The sequence below is a fragment of the Phalacrocorax carbo genome, chromosome 13 (assembly GCF_963921805.1).
Source record: "Phalacrocorax carbo chromosome 13, bPhaCar2.1, whole genome shotgun sequence".
NCBI lineage: Eukaryota > Metazoa > Chordata > Aves > Suliformes > Phalacrocoracidae > Phalacrocorax > Phalacrocorax carbo.
Window position 1 is genome coordinate 15,358,082 of NC_087525.1, and position 27,157 is coordinate 15,385,238.

Consider the following 27,157-nt stretch of genomic DNA (forward strand, 5'->3'; position numbering starts at 1 on the left):
TTAAGTCTAGGACGCAATCTAAGTTATCCAGAAGCCTTTACTCTGCTGAACACCTGCAGACTCAGGTGTTCCCCCAAGAAAGATGTAGATGTTCACTATTCCTGAGGATTTATCCTCATAATATTAATAGCAACAGCAATTGTTTGGGTACTTTCTCCAGAGAGAACATGTGCGGATAAATCAAATAATTATACAATTGAATCCAGGTATTTAAAATAACAGAAATTACTTGTAACTACACAGTGCCTCAGGTACATGTACTCAGTTCCTCATGACTACAGGGACACTTACGTGCTGCAAAGAAACACAACTGGCCCTTTGGCTAAAAGCATCTTTTCTCTCCTGCATAACAGTTGTACCTCCTGCCCCACTGAATCTCAGCAGTATTTGCTGGGCTCTTTTTGCCTCAGACATATTCTCACAGTCATAATCTCATACAAATCAACAACCAAGTGCCAGGTAGTCAGGTCTCCAGTGACCTGAGGATACAGGAATCTCAGCTACTTTCACAGCCTCCTGTCGCTCTGGGTTTCAGTGAGAACAACAGCTTGGCAATGTGAGCACATAATCACCGGGTAGTGTTTGTCTGAATTTTCAGTCTCAGCAGAGAGAATTGCTGTAGCTTCTGAAGCTGGACAAGAAACTTCCAGGCCCCAAAGCTGACTAAATCCTTAAGAACAAGAAATTGCATTGGGCACTGCCGAGAAGGGTTTGACAGAGGCTCCCTCCCACAGCTGACACAGAAGTCCTTCTGGAAGGTCTGTCCTTCAGACACTACTGCGTCACATCCAGCCAAACGTTGCACGTGTGGTGGCAGTTAACGTTTTTTGACAAAACTGACTTTAGTATCTCATCACTAGATTGCAACACCTAAGGCATCCATAACATAGGGCCCAGCCCTACACCCATAGAAATCAATAAAGGCTCCAAATTAGAAAATTTACAAAGGGCTGTTGTACAAATTTCCAGCTAAGTAATGTTTTTTTACCTCCGTATACAAGCACCCAAACCATGTTTAGACAGGTAAACTGAGATTCAGAGACACAGAATGCTTTAAGAACCAAAACTGAAGATATGCTGTGCAGTGTTACAAGGACAGTAGGGCTTTTTCTCTTGGGAACTTAAAACCTAAAGCTAACTGCTACTGCAAGATCAGGCTGAAATTACCGAAGGAGGGATAGGAAGGGAATACCGTCTCGTATCCTTGCCATAATTGTTAACTGTGTTAATTACCTGGTGAAGGAGAGGAGCAGTGGAAAACTGACAGCTTATGATGCCTGGGAGAATATAGGTAAGGCGGCTCTAAGCTTTAGTACCACCTTCACAGGGATGGGCTGAGGGATAGTCCCCGGGTGTGACGCAGGCAGTCCTGACGCCTGCTTACGCCAACCAGCCTGTGGGGCAGCTCTGACCTGGGCGCCCACCCTACTCCCCAGGCGTGGATGTTCAGCCTTCTTACCCAGTCTGAAGAAGCTGGAAGAGGAACACAAACACCACCCATAAACTATATGGAAATGATTTAAAACCTGCTGGTCATTTTTTTTTTCTGATTGAAACTAACGTCCTCACAATGACCAAAGGAAGAAATCAGGTTCACAGACAAACTGTGAACTGTTCAATAGGATTTTAGAAAGGAAAGCTTTCTCTGTACGTAAAATGTACTCACAGATGCCTTTGCCAAAATAAAGTCTGAAACAGAAACAAAGGGAATACAGGGGGAGAAGCACAAACTACAAAGAGAAAAACACTTGAGTGAATTCTGCTCAACAAACGACATCCAAATGGGTTGTACATGTCAAAATTTGAGATGAGGAAAAAGGATTATAGTATAAAGAAATAATAATTACAATATTAAATATTGTAATCTTTCACTCCATATTGTAATCTTTCACCTTATTTTTATTAATTTCTACTAATTAGAAACTTATGAGTCTATCAGTATGCAAAACTTATGAGCGAAAGTGTGTAACTTATATCAGCACAATATTGCTGTAAATATACAAGGCTGCACTAATCCCAGTTATATTTCGCCTATAAAAAACACATTCAAATCTCAATGTCTACTGCATTTCTTTCTCTTTCCGATGCCTCATACAAACTTTTAAAAAAAATCCAGCAAAATATATCTATTAGAAGTTTAGATGATCTACTTCTGAGTGGCCTTTAGCTTACAAGCTAGTAACCCACTGAAGGAGTTCATAATAAACTTCATTTTGTAAAATAATATCCTTTTTATAAAGACTGCAATGATCTTATTACGGCCTTCCCAGGGACATCTTCAACAGAAATTCAGGAGTTTATAGGAGGATTCAAGCACAGGTGACATCACGGCCCGCGGTATGTGTTACAGCTGTGCAACTCACGGTGCTGGGGAACCGCGCGCACATGAAAACACCTCTGATCTTCAGATCTGGTGGCCTCGAGTCTTCTCGGGATGAATATTACTCCATAAAAAAATTAAAGTACAAATAAGTCTGGATCAAACTCTCGACTGAAAAACATCTGCCTTTTCACAAAGGAAACCAATGGAAGATGTTCCTTAAAACGTCACTCTCTTCTTTTTGTATGTGTATTTATTTACAGATTTACATGTATTTATGTTCAGGATGACTGTTCTCAGACTTAATCAGATCAACATGCTTGTAAATGTGTATATTTTTTTTATAAACCTGTGTGGGCTACTAACCTCTATAGCCCTAATAAAAAGAACTGAGTGGCGATTAGCTCTAAGCCACCCATATATATATATATGTATATATATATGTGTGTGTATATATATATAAAAAAGTGCTATTACATACTGGGAGCAAATTATCAGGGTAAATCATTACAGTTATAATAATAAGATCTGTAATATACAGAATATCTGGTTATATTAATATGCTATCCAGCATACCTTAGGAAATTAAAGGAAACATTATTCAAAGCAAAATAATCGCTGTTTATTTCTATTATAATGCCTTCATTTTTAAAATCTTTTCTCATTTTGTCACATAAGACATTCTAAAATCAAGCTGTGAAATAAGAAATACTAAGTGGCAAATCTCTCAGTCACCTTTTTTTTCAGAACTTGGAAAACAAGTCACTTGTAACGTTTCTCCATGTCAATTCTGTGAAAAAGACTAACTTTCAATTAGTGTTTTGAAAAAGGAAAACCAGACAGGTACTAGGGCCAGCCCGAAAGTAGCTGCTGCAATAAAATGGCATCTGTTCATAGAAGTCTTCAGACCCTCACAACAGCTCCTGTGAACAAGCTGTTGTGCTTTTGTACTATCTTGGGAGCGGTCTGCTCTTTGGCTTGAGCACAAAACCAGGAGATCTCCTCCCCATCTGCTTTGTAAACCTCCATGCGCACAAGCAGGAGAGCCCATGGAGGGAGGACCTGTGGCCAGCCCACTTTGGGGCTTGGCAGCAACATCTCCGGCTTCCATCCCGACGGCCCGCGCACAGAGCAAGCCCACAGCCAGCCCACAGCACGGGGGCCACGAGCAGCACAAAACCGAGAGCGGGCTGCGACGTCTTTAGGCTGTGGGAAGAACATCGAAGGAATAATGCTCAGGGCGCTTGGGAGTGAGCCAGAGGAAAGGAAGGCCCTGCAAATCAGCACGAGAAATTGCTCATCAGCACAGTAATCACCCGCAGGGCTCTCAGGGTTAATCAATTAATACTCTATGTAAATCACACATGAACCTGTCACCTGTTTGCTGGCACTGTGGTCTTTAGCAGACTGTCTGTTACTGGATTATTTTAACGTTCTCATGAGCCTAGTGACCCCGTAAGGGCACTGCGCCGCTGTAGGGTTTCACGCCACGCCTGAGCTCGGGAGCGCTGCAGAAGCAGGAGGCAACGTGCCTTTCAGCAGCCTCGTCTCGCCAGGCTTCCAGCCCGCGGTCTTATGGATGCGTACCCAGAACTCCTCACTCATTACTGCCCTACTAACAGTGGCACACATTAAAGCACCAGATTTCAATACAACCAGCCTGCTCAGGTACAGAAAAGCCAGTATCTTTTAAAATACATTTAAAAACAAAAACAAAAAATATTAAATATTATCACTGTTTAGTTCCTTATTTACTGCATTTTGAACTGAAGCAATGTTTGTATCAGGCCATTTACTTTATTCCTATACATAAACTCTATTTCCTAGTTAGCTGAAGCTTACATTATTTTGAACCACAGTGAAAATAGGAAATAATGTTCTCAGTGAAGAGACTCAATAATAGAGTTGAATTCTGTAGCTAGACAGAGCATAACAACTTGCTCTGCATACAAACTTGCCACCAGCTCCAATTTATCTCCCTTAGAAACTACAGCAATAAGGCAAGGCCGCAGGCCATGGCTCCACACCTAATTGAAAGGTTGGCCTTTGCTCTCAGAAGAGGAACTTTACCCTTTTGTTGCAGATGACCAGGTCTCAGCTTCTGCCCTGAAGAAATGTATTCACCAGCAGAGGTTGATATTTCTGTTTGTTCTCAACATTTGCTCACATATGTAAAGATAGGTATGTTCCTAGTCTCTTCAAAGCTCGAAGCTTATATTATTTGCCCCAAGAGGACAATGTTCAGTCCTTATAAAGTAATTACATAAATTGCTTTATATAAAATGTTTTTAATTACATAAGTCTTTTTTAATCATACCACTCATAAAGGAAACTAGCCAGAAGTCTTTTCCTGGGACTTACGGAATTAACATAAAACTTTGCCTTTAACTCTGGCTTTAATGCAGAAAGTTTCAAATGTGGCCAAGAAGCTATCCACCTGGCACCTTTGTTCTCACTCTGTTAGTCTGCTCCCATCCAGTACGAGGCCTGAGTTAACGAATCGCTGATGCTGGATATCATCCTCATGGAAGTTTTGACTTCATTGTCCTGTGGTTTATATTGATGGCACAGTGCTGCAGATCTAAACCAAACACCTGCCCTGGCTCAAAAACACGTCTTTGACATGATTCAACTAATAAAGCCACACAGAGTGTGGGTACCACAAAGAGTATGGTTGTATCAGCATGCTGGTCTAGTAATGCATAACGTCCTGATCTACCTTTTTTTCTAAGCTAATGTATCACCCAAAATAGTTTTGATGGAAAGTTACTCTGATCAAATTACTACTACTTCTATTAGTTAGACCCAGTCATTTATACATAGCAGGTATGTGGGTATCCCTTCTGAGTCCTGAAATCAAATACAGTATGAAAAATATCATTATTGAAGGGGTTTTTAAACAGCAATGTCTCTGGTCCACTCAGCATTCAGTGACTGGTCAGATTGGGCATGAGGACTAGACACACCCTTACAAAACTCTGATATTTCTCACCTGGGCCACAGAGTTTTCTCTGAACTACCTAGAAGAAGGGATTAAATAGGTTAGTGAACTATCCTCCATTCTCGTGGACAGCATAGTCCCCTGGGGAGAGGACTGAGCTCAGGAATGCTGATGAGATTCCACGTTTATCTTCCTGCTGAAGACGTCATCTCCTTAGCCTCTTGCTTTCATACTGTTTCGGCTGTTTCAGCCCTCTTGCACTACTTGTACTCAGCCAAGGCACTCATAAAGACCACAATCTCATTTTTATCCTCCTGAGACCTGGACTTCAGGGTGTTACGTGCTTTGCCATGCACAGCAGGGCTGCTCTTGGTCTCTCGCTCTGAGCGGCCAAGCTGGCTGTCTACGTGCAGCAAGGGAGTGTGCCCCGTTTCCCCCTCACCGCCAACCTGCTGCTAGCAACTGGACTGCTGCCAGAGCGATAACCCTGCCGCCTGGATTCAAAACAGCAAGTGAGACAAAGAAGAGAGTCCATCTGTTATCCTCATGTGGAACAGGAAGGGTTTTAATCCACGGGACTCAGCCTTTACTCCCTATTCTCATGGACAATCCCCTTTGTGCTCTTCACAACTGAATACAGAGCAGGACTCAATGTAAGCAGATTTCTAGATAGAGATACTGATTCAAATATATTTTCTTAGGATTCCCCCACATATTTGCTTGATGGCTTTGTAAGGCCAAAGTTGAAAGAAACTGTGATTTTAGAGGGAAAGAAGAAGTGTTATGAAGATCTGCTGGCTCAGAGCAAACAACATACAAAGCTCCTTAAAAACCTGCTGCTAGAAGAGCTCCAAATCTGCATCCTTTGAAATCATTGCTTCCTGCACCAGTCCTTCCTTGCTAAAGACATTCAGTGCTCTTACCTGTTCTTGCCACTCCTCAAGATCTCACCAACCATTATTATAGCCCCTGAATTAGGACAGATGATTAGCTACTTATTATCACTAACCCTATGTTTGTCTTAACATCTCACCACCATTTTCAGTCTTCCTTACAGTCCATAAATGCAAAATTAAAGACAAACGTTCAAATTTCCTCACTGAAATTAACTGAGAAAGGAAAATATCCGTGGTGCAAGAATCACAGTCTGGTGCTGAACAAATATGGTTATTAAACAGAAGTCAGGCTAGTCAGGCTTACCAGGCCTCCAGTACTAGACAAGACTGAAAACATCGACGTGTCAGCTCCATGGAACGACTGCCCAGAGAGGACCTGACACAGCATGGAAGATGTAAGTATAAGAAATAAACCGCTATTTAGAACAAAATAGGTACCATTTTACAAATTCTATTCCCTCTCTACTAGATCTATTATAAGAAAACTATGCCCACTTTCTCATACTTACTGTATATTTTCCCTGACTGTGTTTTTTGCGTTCTGTACACATGCACGATGGTTTCACTGGCATTCTAAGTCACACAATAACAACAACAACAAAGAAATAAATAATATAAATTTAGCATACTAATTAAAATATTCATTCTATATGACTTCTCAGAATCTAACCTTCATTCCTTCTCTCACTCCCCTTGACTTTCTTATCAATATGGTAGGGCATATAAGACAGATTACCTATGTGAGCCATACCTTAACTACAGCTGTAAATTATGTCTCTGAGTTATTCCCATCAAACCGAAGTCACATCTAGTAAAGGAAACTATCCCTAGACAGAAATGCAAACTTTTTATTTGCTAACCCTCCTGACGACTTCATACTATCAGTCTTCATGTTAGTAGGGTGATGTTATGGTGCTGATCTTAAACAGGAAGGGACTTCGTTGCAGAGATGAGGCTACAAGCAACCATAAAGCTATTCAGCCTCATTTAAAAGCCACCAAAGTTTCTTAACCCCTTTACCATTCTAGGACAACTGCTTCCAAACAGTCCTAATTTCTAAAACATATGATGCCCAGTTGTATTGGTATCAATCTTATCTTTAAAGAAAAATAGTCCTTTTTCTTTTCTGGCCTTTCCTTGCAGCAGTTGTTTTATTAGGCTAAACAAACCAAGATGTTTTTCCTTCTTTTATGGAGTAGGCTATACATTTTCCTGTTCATCCCAGTAAAACTTTTCTGCTACAGCCTGAAGTCATCTTTCTTGCTTAAGATACCAGTGGACTCACCATTCCAAAAGAAATCTAACTTGAACTTACCGCAACGCTAGCAGTGCTTGCCCATATGAATTATTTTACCAGAGGTACCCTCAGATCACACCTTTTCCACAACTGTATTGCTCTGGTGACCCATAGTTCTGCTGTGATCAACCAAAAAGCCCAGAATTTCTCCTTCCCCCATTGTTTCCATTTGTATAGCTTCTAGATTATAGTATGAATTCTTGCTTTACAATTTGAATATTAAGTTAAATCCCACCTCTATTAATACAGACCAGCATCCAGGTTTTTTGTGATGTTCTTATCCTCCTGCTTGGAGGCGGTGCCTCCCTTATCCTCTCCTCATCAACTTCCATTAGCTCATGTCTATTTTCTCTGCCTGGATCATTAATGAAAATACTCAGATTAGTCTTAAGAGCGGTCCTTGAGGACCTACCAGCCTGCAGCCTACTTCCCCTTTCAGCACAACCCTCTGTCAGCTCTTTTTAGCCAGTGCCTTATCCACTTTACAGTTCTTGCACTAATCCCCATCTTGCCTGCCTTCACCAATAATTTCCCATGTGGCACCATATCAAATGCTGTACTGAAGGCCAGAAAGATTAGAACTACCACATTTCCCTTGTCTTCAAACAAGCTATTAGAGAAATCTGGGAATCAAGGGTTGAGTTAGATAAAAATCTCAGTGAGAAATAGGTACTGTACTGGAGGGAATAACAGGAAAGAAAATACTCATGTTAGGGAGAAAAAAGGTAGGCATCAGGATGCCTTGGGCTTTTGAACTAAAATAGGTGGCATTTAGAAATTCTATGAATTACTTCGAATAGAAAGAGTACAAGAAAAACACTGGCTCATAATTTTATTTTTTTTTCCAGGATAATACAAGTGAGGAGAATTTTGAGAAGTACGGAAATAAGGCGAGAGAGAAACTCCCCATGAACAGTCCTAGGCAATTACACTGCAAAGTCTGATGGTAAGTGAGAGTTGACCCACTTGTGTTTCAGGCAGCCAGCACTGGCCTTTTCCAATGCATGGATCGCTAACAGTGATTAAATAATTATCCATCTGCGTGACGTGGTTATACTACTAAATTAAGCTAATTGAGGTGCCTCCTCTCTCCTTTGATCCTCAGCTCCTGAGTCTTCCAAGTGTATCCAACAATTCTTCTGACAGAAACAGATAACTGGGGTTTTCATGCCTCACATGCTGACCGTGATGTGCACAGTGCCTATCTACAGGGGAGGGGATGGTTTATACCCGATAAATCATACAGGCAACTTAACCACTTGGTTTTCCCTGTTACTGATTTATTCTTACATAGATGAAGAAATTACCCTTGGTTTTCAGTGTGAATTTGTTGACCTGATATATTTTAGATTAAAAGTAATTCAAATTATCATAGCAAATGCTTGTAATTGTATATTCCATCACTTAATGAATAAATTCTCTGTTGAATATGACATCATGTTTCAACTATTACTTCACAGGCTTTTGGCAAATCATGTTTTTTAAATGGAATTTGGAAAAAAAAAAAAAACCATGAACCCAACCCAATATTTGAATTGAAAAACATGTTTTTGGTCCGTATTCTTTTCAGTGAACATTTTCAACGCAAATGAAAATTTTAAAAAGTCAAAATTCTAATTGAAAAGTGACAGGTACTTTTTCCAATGGACTCAGTCCATCTAATTCTGGTGGTTTTTTGGTCAAAAACTGACTCTCTGTCACATACTTGAATTTTAAAAAGAAATATGCACTTGTTTTCAGTTGTTAAGAGTGGTGTTTTTTTTCAAATGGTACGTTCAGAGGGTTCATATGAAAACAAAGGCCCTTCCTATCAGCTTGTGCAGACAATAGAGCAGCATAGGATATGATGATCTGGCAAACTATGTAAATCACACATCCTGCATGCTCCAGGTGGGAACTTCATTTTGGACCTGAGTAAATTGGCGTAGCAGAGGCAGTGGGGAGGCAACTTAAGGAAGGAATCCCAGGGACCAGCCCAGTAGCACAGAGTAGCCCCAACCTTTTTTTGTTTATCAGCCTTGAGAATGAAATAGCAGATGTTAAGATCCTTTGTTATAGCCCTGTTGTGACCTGCCTGTAGATTGGGATGTTTGAATTTCATCTCCCTGCCTCCACTAAGAGCCTGTTTGAAAGCCTGATGACATTGGCTTTGTGCGGGTGAGGTGGATTTCCCCTATAGTGCATGTCGGCACAGTAACACTCAAAATGCAAAACACAAACATTTTCTTAACAGTGCTAAATGTCCTCATTATTCAAAGGCATGGAAACAGGCCAGAAACTCTGTTCAGATTACCAGTGAGCCATTCAAGCCAGCTGTACAAAAGTAGATATTATAACATGCGAGAAGGTACGGAGAAAATTGATGACTCTGTTGACTGTAGGAACAAAAGCAATGACAGTTTATAGTACTTAACCCGTATAATCTGGAAGGTGAGAAATGATCAAGAGGACTGTATTAATTGAAATATATCTGATTTTAAGATTATGGCTGCTGCTGAGACATAATCAAGCCCACGTTCTAAAACAGTGGGTAAAATGGAATGGAATAATTTCACACCTGACACTGGAATTACTTGTCCCAGAAAGAATAATGTCTCAGACACTGTCTGACCAAGAAATGGTGCAGAAGCAAGGAACGTAGGGTTCTCGTGTCCTTCAAAAGACAGTACCATTTTAAGGAAAACAATATTAAAAGAAACGAGCCTCCGTGGGCTGAAGAGCCTTTTTTCATTCCGACATTCCTGATGTTATTCATAATGTGTCTTTTTTTAAACATTACACCCCTCAATTAACTCATAATTGCTGTCCGTGCCATATGAATTATGCAGCATCTGATGTAAATTCAGATTCCGTGGCACTGAACAAATCTAAGGGCATTTCAGAACCTGATGTAGTTACAAAAGTAATCCCTGTAGACTGAGGAAGAAAATGAATATCATCTACTTTTCCGAACCCGGTTGGTTTGGATGGTACTCCTGTGCTAAGTTCCCCTTGGGCTGCCATGAATGTGCAATAGCAATGAAGATCCTAAACTGGTGTAAATGAGCACAGTTCAGGAGAAATCGATGGAGCCAGCCCGGTTTATGTCAGTGGTAGCTGTGGCTCTAACCAATTTCTCGCGTTTCAAATTTTATCCTTCGTGAGTCGTTTACTGAAAGTCTCTTACTGACCTAAAAACTGAGTGGAAAATATTACTGACAAAAGCAAGTCTTGCAATATACTTCTGCATTATTGCAACTAGCGAGGCAGATGCAAACTATCTGAATTATTCAACTGTTGAAAGATACTATATTTACCCCAAATAGCAGGAACAGGAAGAGGCTGCAGAAAATTAGTGCATTGAAACATATGGCAACTTGTAGAACAGTAGACAAAGGGATATTTCTCTAACTCTTTATGTCTGCATTTAATTCTATAACCATGTTTCTAAGAGATAATAAAATATGTTAGGAGGGAGTCTAGATTCTAAGTTATTTCTGATGATCTCTGAATACTAAGAGCCTCTCAACAAATGTAAAGAAAAGAGTCATCCATTAAGAATTATGTACATCAAACTTTTTTCAGCCTACCTAGTACACAAAAATTTATTTCAGAGACTGGTCTTAGGCTGGGAATATATTTGATCAACAAACATTCAGACATTTACTATACCTTCCATATTTAAAAAAACCCCAACGCACTGTTAGCCTTAATACCAAGGTGATTGGTGGGAATTTTGACTAAATACAAGATGAGAGAAAACGAAGTAACCATGGTAAGGTGCTCAAGATGGACTTCCATATGCATTTCCTGTGCTATTTTCAGCTTAGAGAAAAGCAAAATAACCTACCCTAATTCTCTAACTTTCCAAATCTGCAGCCAGTGGTGAGGTTCAGTGCAAGGGGAGAGGAGATCCTGGAGAAGCAGAGACAAGGAATGCTAGGAGGAGCAGGAAAAGCAGCAGAAATTGAGAAGAGAAAAAACAAGGAGGGGAGACAAGGTATCAAGAAGAGATTATAACCAGTGTCACAGGTGGCTGGAGTGTCAGATCAACAGTTCTTAAAGCCTACAAGCTTTCAGTGTGCATTTGCCCCAGTTTAAGGAAATTTGGGCTAATGCAAAGCTTTGCATTTAAACAATTTTGACACTGAGCTTGACTAAATTCAGTCCTGAGCTTTCACAATTTGTTTTCCTTCATTACAAGAAGCTATAAAGAAGCAAGACAACACTGAAGAGAATTTTGGCTAGCAAATGTCAAATCCAAAACACTAGCCATTGACATATAAACAGTCTGGGGAAAGGAAGCCTAGTAAGACCCTCTTCAAACATGTTTTTCCTGTAGGTTAATTAAATATTTCAACACAGCCATCAACATAAATAAAAACACTTCCTTTTTTAGCTACACCAGTTCAACCATAGCTCAACCAGTGTCAGTGATTCAATAATGTTCTTTTATCCTCTTAACCTATTTAACAAAGATGCGCTGTAACCAGTGACTTACAAGGAAGCAGAATTTCTGAAATACCCCAAGCATACCAATACAGCTAATAAGATTCTGATCTTCAGCAGCTTTGTCACTGTATTTGCTGTGCCCAACCACTCTAAGAAACTTCTGAGGCTGCACAAGTGGGAGGGAAGATGGGTTATAAGGCCATGAAGCGCCTGTGTTTAGCATCCTGCTATTGACAGCACTGTCAGGGATATTTATGCAGGCCTTCTGATGTATTACCCGAGTAGCTTATGATCTTTAACACAAGGAATGTATGAAATATAAAAGCATGAATATTTCTACTTTACAGAAGATAGGTGAGAGTCAAGAAAGATGATGTGATTTTCCTGGGACAACTCAAAAAAAAAATAAATCTGTGAAATCAATGGTACTGAGTTCAGCATTGCCAAACTTAGGCTTCCTCTCCTACAACACAGGTTAAGTAAAACTCTACCTCCAGTTTTAACCTGGCAATCACACTCATTTATCTAACAAGCGGGGTGAGGAAGAAGAATCCAGCTCCTTTGTCAATATGCTGTAAACACAGAACTTTTTGCCGGAATAAAGATCTGAAGAGTCAAACAGAAGAGACATTAAGTGCCATGCAATTAAAAGAAGTGAGTAAAAAAAATCTCTACCAATGTTCCTCATCTGTAGTATTTCTGGCTTCTGGGTGGCTGGTGCTTCCTCACTGCCTATAAAGGGAATCATTAATATCATCCCTGCTTGGCTGCCTCTTTGTCTCCCCCTCCCCCTTCTTTTATCTCTTCCTATAGAGACAAGTGCTGTTGTCTCTACTGAAAACTGAAGTATAACCTTCTACTTGTTAATCAGCCAGCAGAGACCGGCTGATAAAGTAAAATGCCAGGATAACTTTCAGTTGAGGGTGTAAAAAATTAGGCAAAATTGATGTTTGGCATACTTTTACCGTAACTTCTCTTTCTGGGAACTTATATCCTTAAAACCTTGAAATCAAATGGCCTTCGTTTTCAACAAATATTGTTATTAGAAATTAGAAGTCAATTGAGTGTTTGCATTGACTTTACCAGGACCGACAGTTACGCGACTTGCCCAGGGTTGTAGGGGAAGCCTGCGTGAGGACGAGGAGGGTTTTATTAACTGCGTACATTAACATTTTCTCTCTCTGGCTGTGACAGCTCCAAAATTTATTGCCAGTTCGTGGGTAGTGGTCTGTATTGCTATCCTGAAATAATCTGAAGAAAAATTATTTGCTTTCAGGGTTTTCTCTTTTTCAAACATCCTAAAAAATGAGGGAATCTGTCTTTATTTCCTGAAACTTGGAAAACCAAGTTGCATTGCTACTGCAACAAAATTCAAGAGTAATTATGTTTCTGTCTAAATATTTGTCAGTAAAGCTTTTCATGCCCGCCTGCCCCTTCAAAATCTGCTACATTCAAAATAGTTAGTCACACCACGGAGCACAGAGATTTCTTTCTGAACATTAGCCATCCAATCCAGCTTTTTTTAGAAGCCACCAAGAAAACGGTGACCCCTTCCACACACATATAATACAGACAGTCACTCATGCATTAACAGCCATAAACCCCCAAAGGTCGTTTCCATGACAACCCCAGGGTCCTTAATGACCCTGACAGTTCAATGATTTTGTTTTGTTTGAGAGTGAAGGAATAATAAGTCTTCTCCCATCACCCCCTACCCCCTCCGCTGCACTGATATGCTGTTCATTATCTGATCCTAGGCTCAGCCCTGGAGACAGAGCGGCAGCCAGCTCTGAAAGACAAGAGCCTCGCTGCAGACAAAGAGCAGCGAAGGAGCTGAGCGTGCTCCGCATACTGCAGCAGCACCAGCCTCATTAATTCCATCACTAGCCCGATGAGTTTAAGCGAGTGCCAGGGGTATTACAATAGTTTGTAGCAATATGTTGCATAAGTGAGCCCCAAATCACTGTGCAGTTATTTAGAAAGTACATTTTGCATACCACTAGCAGGAGTGCTTTTATTAATGATGTGTACCAGAAACACAATAAGACATTGCAGCTAGTCTGCAGCAAGACCTATAATTTTAATGATGTGATGAATAAGGCAATTAATGTACTTCAATCTATTTCCCATATGTATCATATTTAACTTGAGAAAACTAAAGAGATATCCAAGAGAAAGTAGTACAATAATGCATCGCTAAACGAGTAGGCTATTCCTAATGCTTTGAATGCACGTTTCTTAGTTCTGCTCTTCAGCTGCACCTTCTATTCTTTAATTATAAATCAGCTACAGGCATATGCAGACTTTCATTCTCAATACTAAATGCAGGGCATTCATTAAATAGTCTAGAAACTGGCTCATTGTTGATCTGATGTCGTTCTTTACGAAATTCCACTAAAAGCCGCTTCCATTGTTTACATGAAATTATATACATTCATTTGATCACATTCCAGCGTTATCTCATCACAGCTATGCTCTTACTAATGCCATACTAAACCAGCTCTTTGGTGACCTATTTTATGGACGGATGGATCTAAATTGCCTTCGTTTTCCTTCACTTCATAGATTAACTGTGCATTGAACATAAATGGTATAAATTACAGCTTCCAAAAGGTTTCTCTAACTACCATCAATGCCGTTGGCCCCACAGCTTTCAGAGTAGCTGCAAGTCACAGTTGTGTGGAGAGGCCACAGTTGTGTCTTCCTCTTCCTCCTACCTGTGCAGAGAAGAGACCTTGGTGTCCCCGGTATTCAGGGACTGAAACACTTGGTATGGCTGAAAAGTCCCTGGTTTTTCTTTACAGGTCAATAAGTTACTGTTAGGATAGCTTTGTAACTGCGACGTAAGAGGCGATCCAGCCTTTCTAATGATGGAGAGAAGTCTTTAATGTGCTTTAGATCCAGTTATATTCAATTCTCTGTATTCAACTTTATTGAATAAGGTTTAATCCTTTGATGTAGCGAAGTCCTTAACTCAGATGGCTTCAGGAGAAACCTGGTTTGGTGCAATCCCTCAGGGTATGCTCATCCCTCAGAAGACAGGCCCCATAATGTAACCATCCATAAGGACTGTCCCTAACTCTTTAGTTCAACACTCTGCCTTTTATCCAGAAAAATAGTCTAGACAAATGAGCATTCCCACAGAAGCCATCTCCCCCAGTACCTGAAGTTAAGGAGCTGCTGGAATCTTTGCTGCTAATCATATGCTTACATTCAGTCCTTACTTGGGAAAAGTTACCCAGTACTTTGTGGGTTTGAAAACTTAAAAAGGAAAATATAAAATTTTGCTTTATTTTGAAGAGTGGGATCTAATGCGAATCAAACTAGTTTCAGAGGAAGTCAGTTAGGACTGGAGCACAGGCACTAGACCCTTCTGCACTTTCCTAGCACTCAATTTCCACTCCCTCAAATATAATGATACGCCTTTTAATCTTGCCTTCCCTCAGTTTATTCCTCTTCACTACAACCTAATGCAAGGTCACTGGAAAGTCAGAGGCAGCCGAGCAACCTCTAAGCCCCATGCAGGAAGGAAAAAGAGATTTAAAGGAAAAAGTTAGCATCTTGCTTCTGCAGCTAATCGTTCTCAGCAGCATGTCTTGATTGTATACTACAAAGGAACTCCAAACCATCAGTTACAGACACACTTTAGCCTATGTGCTCCCCAAGTATGACATTTCCTCCTGCCTGCCATCTATGTTTCTCTCCATGGCGGCCCAGATTTCCAGGTTCTGCAGAGCTTCCCCGCAGAGCAATGCACACGCCCTCCTAAAGTCTTTTGCCTCTCAGGTTTATTACCGTGTTCTATGCATACCCTGTGTTATGCGGAAGAAGTCTTGGTCTGATTGCAATTCTGTATGCCCAGAGGCATGGATTCTCTCCTCCAAGTGTGCATACAGTTCTCATTAACGTTAATGGTGGCTCTGCACCTTATCATAAGGAGGAGCGGGAGGATTCCTAAAAGTACGTAAGGACTGGGGAAAACCTGGCTGCGGAGCGCAATGATGTTGTGTGCATGTACACAGGACACAGCCCTCTGATTCCACCTAGTTTTCATAAAGAATGTAAAGTCTTAGGTCATGGGGGAAATAAATTAAGCACCAAACAAATATGTCCGTTCTTAGACAGCCTCCAAACATAACTGCACTGTTTCTGGCCTTACAACAGTAATAGACAGCTATGAAACCCAGTGTGTAGCCCTGCAGAAACTTGGAGAGGTTTTATTATTTTTGTCACAACTAGAAATACTCAGAGAACCTGGGTGAGATTAGGGCCCTACTGAAGAGTCTCTCCTCAAAAAACACATAGCAAAAGTGTTCTTCTGCATCTTCGTAAGCGTCTTCCCCAGTAAGCTTAGACACAAAACGGGCAAGATGGACAAAAGAAGTGGTTATCTCCATTTTACACACCAGCAGCAGAGGCATATACAGATGAAGTTTATGCTTGAACATGATGATGAACACTTGCCCAAGTTTACAATAACAAGAAGCAGGAATAGGAAACAAATTTCCTGAGATCTACCCAAGCTCTTTCACTACACAAAAGTCTTTCCCCACCTGAAAGCTTGCCCTCCCTTCTCATCAGTTCATGAAACAAAAACGCATCCAACAGGATTTTTTGTGGCGTTCCCTCTTTCTTACATTTCACCTCGTTACAGTCATAGGCCACACAGTAACAAACCCCATTTCAAATTCCTTTTCCAGCTGGGAACAAAAGACTCCCCCTGGACCAGGTCCCTACCTTTTAAGAGGGATAACCTATCTAGAAAGTGAAAGATTGAAGCCATATATAAGACACGTCCCTGCAGCTTTCACTCGTTTGTAATCCCAATTTGTGAGGGACAATTCTAAAAGGCGTTATTGTACGCAATTATGTACAAAACAAGCATGGTGCAGAAAGAAGAAAAACATAGTTTCAATTGAAAGACCACGCGGGATGTGGCACATCTGAATATGTATGAGGCAAACCTTTCCCAAGAGAATGTTGGTAAGGAGGGAAAAAATCTCAACAATGCTGTGTCTGCAAACCATGATTCATCCCGTCCAACATCACAACTATTAAATATAATTTTATTAATTTATTTGGAAAACTTAGAATTTCAAGATTTCACATATGTTCTGTTTGGTGAAATAAAATTGCCACAAAGTAAAAAGATTTTGATGGCTAGAGAAGGGATCTAGGAGTGAGACTGGAGGATTCTAGTCTTTATTTTGCTACTGACCTCCTATACGAATCTGAGCAAGTCACTTCACCTGAGCTTCTGTAAAGTATGTCCTAAAAGTCTCAGGTGATGTGAAACGTACTGAGAGTTACAAAATGTTTTAAGATAACCAGATGAATGTTGACTCAAACTGAGGATAAGCATATGGTAGTCTTATCTATACATAGTTAATTATTTACATTAACATAGTAACTTTCTTTGCTTATATATAAAATAGATTTGTGTTGAACTAAAGAGAGAAATTTCTTTAAGTGGTGTAATTTAAGCAGCCATTTGAAACTCAGGAATATGCATTTACCCCCCTCCTTTTTTTTTTTTTTTTAATGGTACTTCTCATAGCTGTAATTTCCATGGTAATGAAAAGACAGGCACCTGAAATGAGTGTTAGAATAACAAGCCTTTTCCGTTTTATTGTTAGGAGCAGGACAATAACTACTGAAGTTCAGATACAGCAGACCTAAAAAACCTTTTTTTTTATTACCTGGCTTGCTAAAATGCAATCTGTGGCAATTTGCCTAGGCCTCCTAAGGTTGAATCAGAAGACGCTACCGTTATTCCTCCCAGTACTAGTTGTTTGTGCTAGTCTAGGCACAGTTTGATGTCAAGAAACAGGCTTCTACTGCCAGGAGGACAGGTATTTAAAACTGGAATAAAATATACTGAGCCACAGTAAATTCAAGCTTGGATGCTTTGCTTCTCTATACTGGAATTATCATGAAATTTGGACAGACACTGTACTTTATTTAAGCATTTTTTGCCATAGTTGCTATAATTTCTTTACTTTTTACCAACATAAAGTGGCTTTACACTATTTGCAGATCGTTATTAAGTTAGAGTTGGTTTCTTTACTTTCTGCAACTAACGACGAGTATTCTTTTCCTCATACAATAAAAGTATGCACAATTAAATCATAGTCCTTGGTGCAGTACAAAATGTGTCAATAAAGGCATAAAGCATTTAGCAAAGGTAAAGAAGAAGGTGTTTATGTGTTGTAAATCCCAGGGATTATATTTATTATTTTGGCCAGGGAATAGAATCCTCTTTCCCAAAGTGATTTTTGGACTTCTAAGGACAGGTGTTCAGAGGTTCCAGGTCCAGTTTTCAAGGGGTATAAATACATACCTGCCTGCTACCTACAAAAATCAATGGCTAAGTGCACAAAAACCCCACTTAAGGGCAGGTTGCCAATTGCTTCTGTAGGATGCATATGTAAAATCCAAATAAAATTTATAAACAACTCAATTCCAAACTAACCCTGATGACAAATACATTTCAAAAGCTCCACAGTTTTCTGTAAACCCTGGCCAAGCAGAGAAACACAATTTTTGAAGGCACCATCAAAAGCCATAGACACTGTCAGGTAAACTACCTAATCTCTTACCTAAGTCCCATAAAAAAATCACAAATCTGATCTTTTTCCTCAATCTGTTTTACCTGACCTACTCAGAACATGTACAACCCCCTCCAGAAGACAGAACACCAATTCTTCAACCATTTTACCCTGTAGTTTTTAGCCACTTTTTAAGAACTACATGAAAGGGTACAGCCATCAGCCCTCCCTTTCAGTGCACTTTTGAATTAAAGGAAGCATGATTTCCCTGTGATGCTTGGAATTCATTCCCAGCAGTGCACATTTGGTTTTTTCAGTGCTTCTACAAACAGCCTGTTGGGAAGGTAGGAGGAGAAAAGACCAGTTTGAGGATCTTGAATGTGTTAAGCATAAGGCAGACATTTAATAGCTTCATTCTTTAAAAGGTGGAGGAAGTTCTAGGTATGAGTAGAAGCAGCATGATCATTACACACATCTAGGAGGAGCAAGACACCTGGGCTGTGGTGAAGAAGGGATTGTATCCCTAGGCTGAATGGAGTGAGTTCTGTCAAAGTTCAGTATTAGGTGTTTTTAGCCCCTTGAGGCTCTGGGCCTGTGCTTTTGACTTTGCCAGTCATTTGCAAGTTAGAGTGCTGAATCCAAGTCCCTCCTGCAAATCAGGCCTTTAAAAATGTCATACCTCTAAAAATCTGGCTTTCAGATCCTTACATTTTCACCTCTGTATCCTACAGTTCCTGCCCTGTGTCCTAGTAGTAGGATTATTTAACCTGTTAAAAATCCTGACCAAGCAATCAAACATTCTGTACTTCCTACCACCACCAGCCTGTGAAACCAGCTCTTATGCTTCAGCTCAGCTGAATTCCAACTTGGCCCTAATAGGAAGGTATCTCAAAAGGAACTAATTTTTGAGAGCATGATATTTCAAATCAGCCCAGTTGACATTAATTACAAAATGTCTTAATTTCTTTTCATTGTAATGCAATTGTTTGAAATTACCTACTTAATTTGAGCCATCAGGATGCACCTGAGGGCAAAGCATTCCCAAGGTGGGACAGGTAAATCAATAATATATTTGAATTTCTGATTCTCATCTGTATAAATCAAATTGTTTTAAGAGACCTTTGCTTTCTTCTGATTCTGGGACAATAAGTTGTTGACTTGCTCTCCTAAACTAATTTATGAAAAACATAACAGTTCACCTAAAAAGCATAGAAGTTTCCCAGACATAAGGGATCATTCCTGGTATAAGCATCCTGCCCCAATCAACCCTTCCTAAGCATCGCTGCCCTTGACTGCACTGTACAGGCCACAAGCAAAAACATATTTCAGACACAGCTTCATTGCCACCCCCTGAACATCTGGAACAGATGTATCCGGCTCTGGTCTGCTTTATTAAATCACAGCCAGAAACCCCAAGAAAAGTTTTGCAACTGCTTTCAACAAGAATGGTTCCTCACTATGAGAATGCTTTAAAGCTTTTCTGATCAAGTTATCTGTGGCTACGTTACTAATTCATCTGCAGAGAAGTGGCCTAGATTTTCACCTGTCCATGGTGACTCCCCCACCCCTCTGGGCAGCCTGTGCCAGTGCCTGACCACTCTGTTAGGGAAGACATTTTCCCTAATGCCCAATCCAAACCTCCCCTGACACAGCGTGAGGCCGTTTCCTCTCAATCACTTGTTACTTGGGAGCAGAGACCAGCCCCCCCCTCACTCCAGCCCCTCTCAGGCAGCTGCAGAGAGCGAGAAGGGCTCCCCTCAGCCCCCCCTTCTCCAGGCTAAACCCCCCCAGCTCCCTCAGCCGCTCCCCAGCACACTTGTGCTCCAGACCCTTCCCCAGTGTCATCACCCTTTGGACACACTCCAGCACCTCCATGTCCCTCTGTTGGTAAAGAAAAACTGTATATCTTATGGATGTCTTTTCATTTTCTACCTCTAATTTATTTGCTCTGCTTCTTTTTTGACTGATAAGAGCAATACTGGTAACCCCACATGTCAATGAACATTAGTTAGGTGCCAAAAAAATCAAGAAATGAGTATTAAAAAGCAACAGATTTTTGCTTTCAATTTTGGTGCCTTATAGTGTGCGAAAGATAATTTTGAGAGCTTGCCACACACAGATAGTTTGAACATACCAAACTTTTTCTTCATTTTACAAGTAGTTGTACGGCAGCTCTCGTGGCAGCGTAACACTGGCAATGCAGGAGGCAGCGCGCAAGCCAAGAGACATACAAATCTGACTTAGAGGGAGAATCTTCTTTATTGATGATTTTTTTTCCTTTCCTCTCACTCTTGTGCTCTGCAGCACAGCTGAACAAGGAACCTTTTTATCCCTTTCATCTTGCGTTTCCCAAACGTGTACGCTATAACATCTCTCATATTTTAACATAAGGCATTCAGTGTTTCAATTAATAAGAATTTCAATGATCAATCTTCTTAGATTTTTATAAAATGCATAAAAATGTAATTTCTGGTATAGATGTGTCTGTGCCTGCACATATTTCCACATCTACCCATTCACATATGTTTTCATAAGACCATATATTTCAGTAGAAAATAACTCAGTTAAAAGATTCTCAGATTGCTCACCTATTCTGTCATACCCAGGACTAAATTTACTGTTTCTGTTACCCTGTGAACATCGCAGTATGCTGCTACCGATTGCCATCACAGACGCATTTTGTAAGCAAGGCCACACTACACTTGTGGACCAAATGGTGTATGCCAAATGATTATGCAGGCCTTGAGGCACTCTGAGTGTATAAACATTTACAGTATAACAGATCTTTGGCCAAGTGGCCAAGTAATTGATTACAGGGCTATCAATGTCACTGGATTTTATTTATAAAAATGCCATAACGCTGGCTCTACTTCACACAGAACTAGCACTGGCAGGTTTTAAAAGTAGGTGAATTCAGGAGCGAGCAATCTTTGGAGCAAATCGTGTAGAGCAGATAGGAGCAGGTCTCACCCCAGCTACCATTTTTGCTGAATTCACGATATCTGACAATCAGGCAAATGTATTACAAAGATACCCTGTCACGCTCTACCACAAGTGACCATGAAGAGGACTTCTCCACAGGGAATATTACAGGAAAAGCACAACAACACTGAGTTATGTTAAAAATAATTTAAAAGAAAACAGATGAAACACTTCAGAAATATTTTAAAATAAAACCAGCTGTTAGCTTTAAATACAGACACTGAATAGAAGGTGTCAGCTGCTGGACAAGGGATACATTATTATAAGAAGCATTTTTTCAGGACTATTTACTCTTTTCATCATATCTTAGTTAACTGTTTTGAAAGGTAAGGAAAAATTTCTGCGGAAAAGGAGAACAACATATAGTGATAGTCAGCTGTATAACTCACATTAAATTCAGAGGCACCATTTTTTTCCTTTAGAGGCAGCACTCTTAGATACACATACGGCAAAAAAGAGCCATGCAGAGGCATGTTGGCCTTTAGTTTTACATCTGCAAAACACAAAGTCCCTGACCCATAAAGTCATACAGAGAGGTAACTTTGCACACTGCGTTAAGCCTATTGACATAGCACCTCATTCAAAAGTGCACACAAGGGCACATTCAGGTGGCCTTCTCTGGGGCTGAATTTGCTGTCCTGATTACTTCTCAGTTTAAATCAGGTTTTTTTCCTTTCTCTTGCTGCTTAGCTGGAAGAAAAGCATGTGTGAGTGCTCCCTAATCTACTTCAGCCCAGTCAGACGCAAAGGGTAAACTCACCTTAAATGACTGATCAACAAAGCAAGCTGTAGGTTGGAGGCAATGACTTTAACCATTCCAGTTGTTTGTAAAATGACTATCTGTCTAAAGCCTACGCCTTTGCAGAGCTGGTGAAGAATGGGCTACACTCCACAGCACTTGTCACAAATCTGCTCAGTCTACTTCTCTCAGAAGCACCAACCCACCCACTCTAAAAGTGGTCTCCAGGGACTGTTCCCTACACATGAGATGATTCCAGATGCTCCTCTTTCTACTTTCCTTGAATCTCTGCACTATGGGTCTAGTTTCCTTTTAAGCATCATCTCTGTCAGAGATGTGCGTTTCTGCGGGCAGGCGGAGGGAACCGTGAGCAACGCTGCATTTAGCAAAACAGCAGTGGGGCGGGAAGCTTCTTCCAGGGTTCTGAGTTCACCAGGTTGTAAGAGAATAACCCCCCCCTTGGAAACAACAAGTATTGTACATGTTTAACTAGTATAAATCCAAACTCCTTTAATATTTAACCTAAGCTTAGGGATGGGATATTTGGGCCATCAGCGATGATCCATTTAATCAAGGACAAGAGTTCCTTTTAGAAGAGAATTGTGGAAATTTGGCAAGAGAAAACAGCCTTGAATTGTCCTTGTGTAACACACGACAGTATATGTGTGGAAAGGGTAAGGGTACTTCATCTGTAAAGACCACTAAGGACCCCCAAAGAGAGGAAAAGTTGCGCAGAAGAATCTGAAGCGGAGCCAAGAGGAGCGACTTAATGCCATTACACAGCCTATGTGGAGTAGAATGAATATGCATTAGATAAGCAGAACATGTATGGACTTATTGTATAAATATAATGAGGTAACTGGCTTCAGGGTGCTTGATCTGTGGAAAACCACCGAGCACCCAGGCTTGCGCCACCCTGAAATAAATGATGTCACTCCTGAGTGTGTGATTATTGGCTCAACACACACCGGGCGACGAATCCGCTTTACAGCCAGCAAGGTGGCACCACCCCACTGGCTGTACCCAAACCCAGATACACTCCGAGAGGAAAATTATGCACTGTTCAGAGTAAGTAAACAGCAAACAAACCTGGATTTGTGCAGTTCTTGCTATATTTGTAAATGGCTAAGAATAAATACTGTGAAAAACTGAACAGATAACAATTCTGTGTCTCAGATTTGATTGCTCTGGCAACCTCCTTCTGAGCAAAACCACCCAGGAAGGATGGGATTCTGGGTTTAATATCCAAAGACAGTTTTCTAGAACGTTGATACTAAATGTGGCACAGATCCTAATTGTTGCAATTTAAAATGAAACAGATGAATTCAACTTACCCATGATGTAACTAGAAAATAGTTTAGGAAGATCTGTGGTATGCAATACTTACAGTACAACAGCACGCAGAATTACAGTAAACACTGTTCAAGTCCTCCAAGACTGTTAGGAGCAATGCCAAGCTACTTCCTGGCAACTCAATGGACCTGAAGAATACAAAGGTGGTTTCGGGTTTGCTTTGCTTCCCTTGAGGTCCTGCCCTGAACAAAGGTTAGCCAGACTGCATCCAAGGCCTCAGAACAGCTAATATGTTTTCCTTTGTGCAGGATCTGTAATTGGAAAGCTTTTGGAGCAGCAGGAGGGCAACCATGCGGTTCTGAGAGACTAGCTGGTGCATTTCATCTGTCACACAAACAAGAAACAAATCACTTCCAGGGGTAAGAAGCCAACAGCAGCATCTCTAGAATAGATATGGAACAGACCCGCTGCTGTTAGAAATGATAAAGACCTATTGATCTGCTAGCCCAGCCACCTGCAAATTTAAGACTGTACTCTACAGGATGTCTGCTATTGGGTTTTTTTTGTAGACTGGTTTCAAAAGACTACATATTGATGATCCCACCACTTCCCTTGAGGTTTTATTCCAGTTTTCATGTATCTCCCTGTCAAGGGTGAGGGGAGAGAGGAAATTTCTTGATATCCAGCCTAAATTATGAGTTCCTGAGTCTGTAACTGGATGTCCCTTGAAATAATTTCTTGCCTTCTTGATATTTACTCTATATTTACCCCTATAGAAATATTTACCCCTACAGAAAGGTCTCCTTTTTACCTTTATTTACCCGGCTTTGATATTGCCTCAGAAATCAGCCCTCTCCTGAACAGTCATTCTGGTCAAATGACCAGCACTGGTCATTTTCTGGTTGCCCTTTCCAGCTTGTTAGACTCTTTTTCTCCAAGCTCTGTGGGCAGCATAATTTTAGCAATCAGCTGTCCAGGATGACAGGCAGAGAGATTAAGGGAAATCCAAGTGGAAGGACCTAATTAATAGAAAACTAGGAGAAGCATGTAAATGCAGGGTGTTGGAGCTTAAAATAAAAATGGGGAAAAACATGTTTTGGTTTTTTTTTTAGGAACCTTTGTAATTGTTTCATGTCAGAAGCGCCCAAGGCTAACCAGCCTTTAGTGGATTGATAAAGGACCAATGTGTCGGGTCTTATTTAGTAGAAGAACCCAATTAATTATTATACAGAATTAGATGCCATTTAGCATTGCTTATATTACTGATGACTCGCTAATTTGGCTGGCTCTGATGTAATTACAATTAATTTACGTCCTTAATCCTAATGCTCTAACCTGGCTTTGATTTAATCAGGCGATGTGGAGGTATCACAATCAAAGCAGCATTGAGGAGCTCACTGCTAAAAAGAGATAATTACACCTTACAAAACATATCCTTCCTACCACTCACGTGTCTTGAAACACTGAATTAGAACAGTGAAAGTTCAGAGTCAGAAAATGGCAGATAGCAAAGCCTGGCTAAAGTGCAGAGAAGAGCTGAGGGCACTGCCCCAGATTCTTCTGTCCCTTCTCTCAGAATATGCAAAAATACCTCTAGTTACTTGGTTGCAACCTACAGACCTCTTGATAAGCCTGAAGAACAAGAACGCTTATGCCATGCCATCAGGATGGGACAGGTAACAGACAGTAAAGCTGACCTACCTATAACATCTAAAAGAACATATGAGTGCAAATGAAAATAATAGCAACAAAGTGCTCAATTCAGGTTTGCTTGGTAAAAAGATGAAGCAAAAGCAAGCAATGATCCCCTTCTGCGGATGCTGGCCTTTTGCACCCCTTATGTATCCCTAACTGTCGGCTCCCCTTGGCCCTTCACCACTGTTGCAGCTTGAAGATAGCCGTCCCCTCTGTCTTATCCAGAATGATTGGCTTTACAAGGAATCCTAAAGGTGGGGAGAGCCAAAGAGATGTCTCTCAGCATTTCCACACTTGCTAGAGAGATCCTTTGCTATTGGTTTTTTCTCTGGTGCAAGGGAGACAAGCCGTTTTGAGGAATCGATCTCAGTCTTCAGGTGCTTCCTGAGAAACGAGATATAAGACAAGCCTGGACCCATACCATGTAATTTTGCTGTGATGTCCTTCCCTCCTTACCTTGCTTCCTGATTTCCATCGGCTGTAGATCTGCCCCCAGACCCTTACAATACGGTGTAGTCTCTGCCTCATTTTCTCCTATTACTATTTTCATACTCTCTTCATACTCCCGGGTTGTATGGGTCTGAGAAGTTTCCTGCTTGTTATATTTCTACACTGCTAAACTATTAATCCAAAGGTCATTAAGTTAATTTATGTAATTCTTAGGGAGGTATTTTAGCTACTCATTCACTCTTTAGCATATGAGTTACATGTGCTTCACTATGAAAAGCTGCTTTGCTGCTGCTGAACTGAAAGGCACTGAAAGCCTGTCTCCCTGTCTCCCTCGGAGGCCAGCCAGACAAAAAAAGCAAGTGATTTCAGCTGAAGAAAGACTACCAGGGCAGAATGCACGTGGGGGCAATGCAAACCTGCTTATTCCTTTACAAACAGCACACCCCCTTTCAGCCCAGAATAGCATGCGTTTGTGAGGCTACCGTAACACTGGAAGTTAGACCGTTCACAGGCCAGAATGCCAAAAAGCCATCAGCTTCCAACACAGGCAATTTAATTTCAGTTACCTTGGTTATGTTGCTTTGCAGCCATCCGACTGCTCTGATTTCCCATAACCATGCTGCCATAAGCTGGAGTATTTTCAAAACACTAAGCTTACCGTTACTGATGGCAGCTGAAGGGACTGCCACAACTTATTGTGTTGCGCTTTGTTAAATAAAAGCAGGACACTTTTATGAGAAAGATCATTAGCTTCCACTTACAATTGCCTGCTACGATACCTTCTATTACATGCAGGGCCAAATCCATGAGCCCATGTGAAAGACAACATATTTAAAGGACCCACATCTTCCCACCTCTCCTTTCATCCGTTCATAGTGTACAACCTTTGCCCAGAGGTAATGGAGAGAACCTGAGCAGGACTTTCCCCTCATCCCCCCGCCCCTTGTCTCATACATATCATTGCTTTCAGGCTCCTGCACACTCAAGTCATCCCAGTTCAGTACAGCACCTAACCTTATCAAATGCACGCTTAAGTCCTTCTAAAGTCCCTGAGGGTTAAACATACGTTTATATGCTTTTCTGAAAAAAGACAGGCTGCTTAAGCAGAGTGTCAGAGCGCAGCCTGCATCCTCTTCTATGTACAGACCGGGTCCATATTGTTGCAAGCACTTTCATTAGTCAGTCTCTAAGACACGCCTGACTTTATCAAGTTGTCCCCATTTGCACAGACAAGAAAGAAGAGAGGGTCGTTTTGAGAGGGGTGCAGAGCTGTCCCTTCCATATGTATGAAGACATTTCCCCAACAACTGAAAGAACTGCAGATGTGCTGTTTTGAGATGCCTTCTCACTCTACAGCAGGCATGCTCAAGAGGAGATAATGGCTGCCATCCCACCGAGAGCGCTGTTATATGATCCTCTTTCAGTTATTTGAAATATGGACTTCACTCAGAGGATTCTAGGAATAGCTGCTCCAGCTGTTCTGGAGAGATAGAAAGCTGTCACAGGAGACATCGTTAGACTCTGGTAAAATCGGCGGCTGCACTAAAGATCTCACATAAACTCCT

General features: G+C 40.9%; 1 long non-coding RNA gene across 1 annotated transcript in view; it reads right to left on the reverse strand.

Moving 5' to 3' along the window:
- The window catches only part of LOC135315621 (uncharacterized), a 256,515-nt gene extending 230,791 nt beyond the window's left edge, over positions 1–25,724 (reverse strand). The window contains exon 1 of the long non-coding RNA XR_010375106.1: positions 25,599–25,724. This is a non-coding gene — a long non-coding RNA (uncharacterized LOC135315621). The remainder of the gene's footprint in view (positions 1–25,598) is intronic.
- Positions 25,725–27,157: the final 1,433 nt, after the last annotated feature.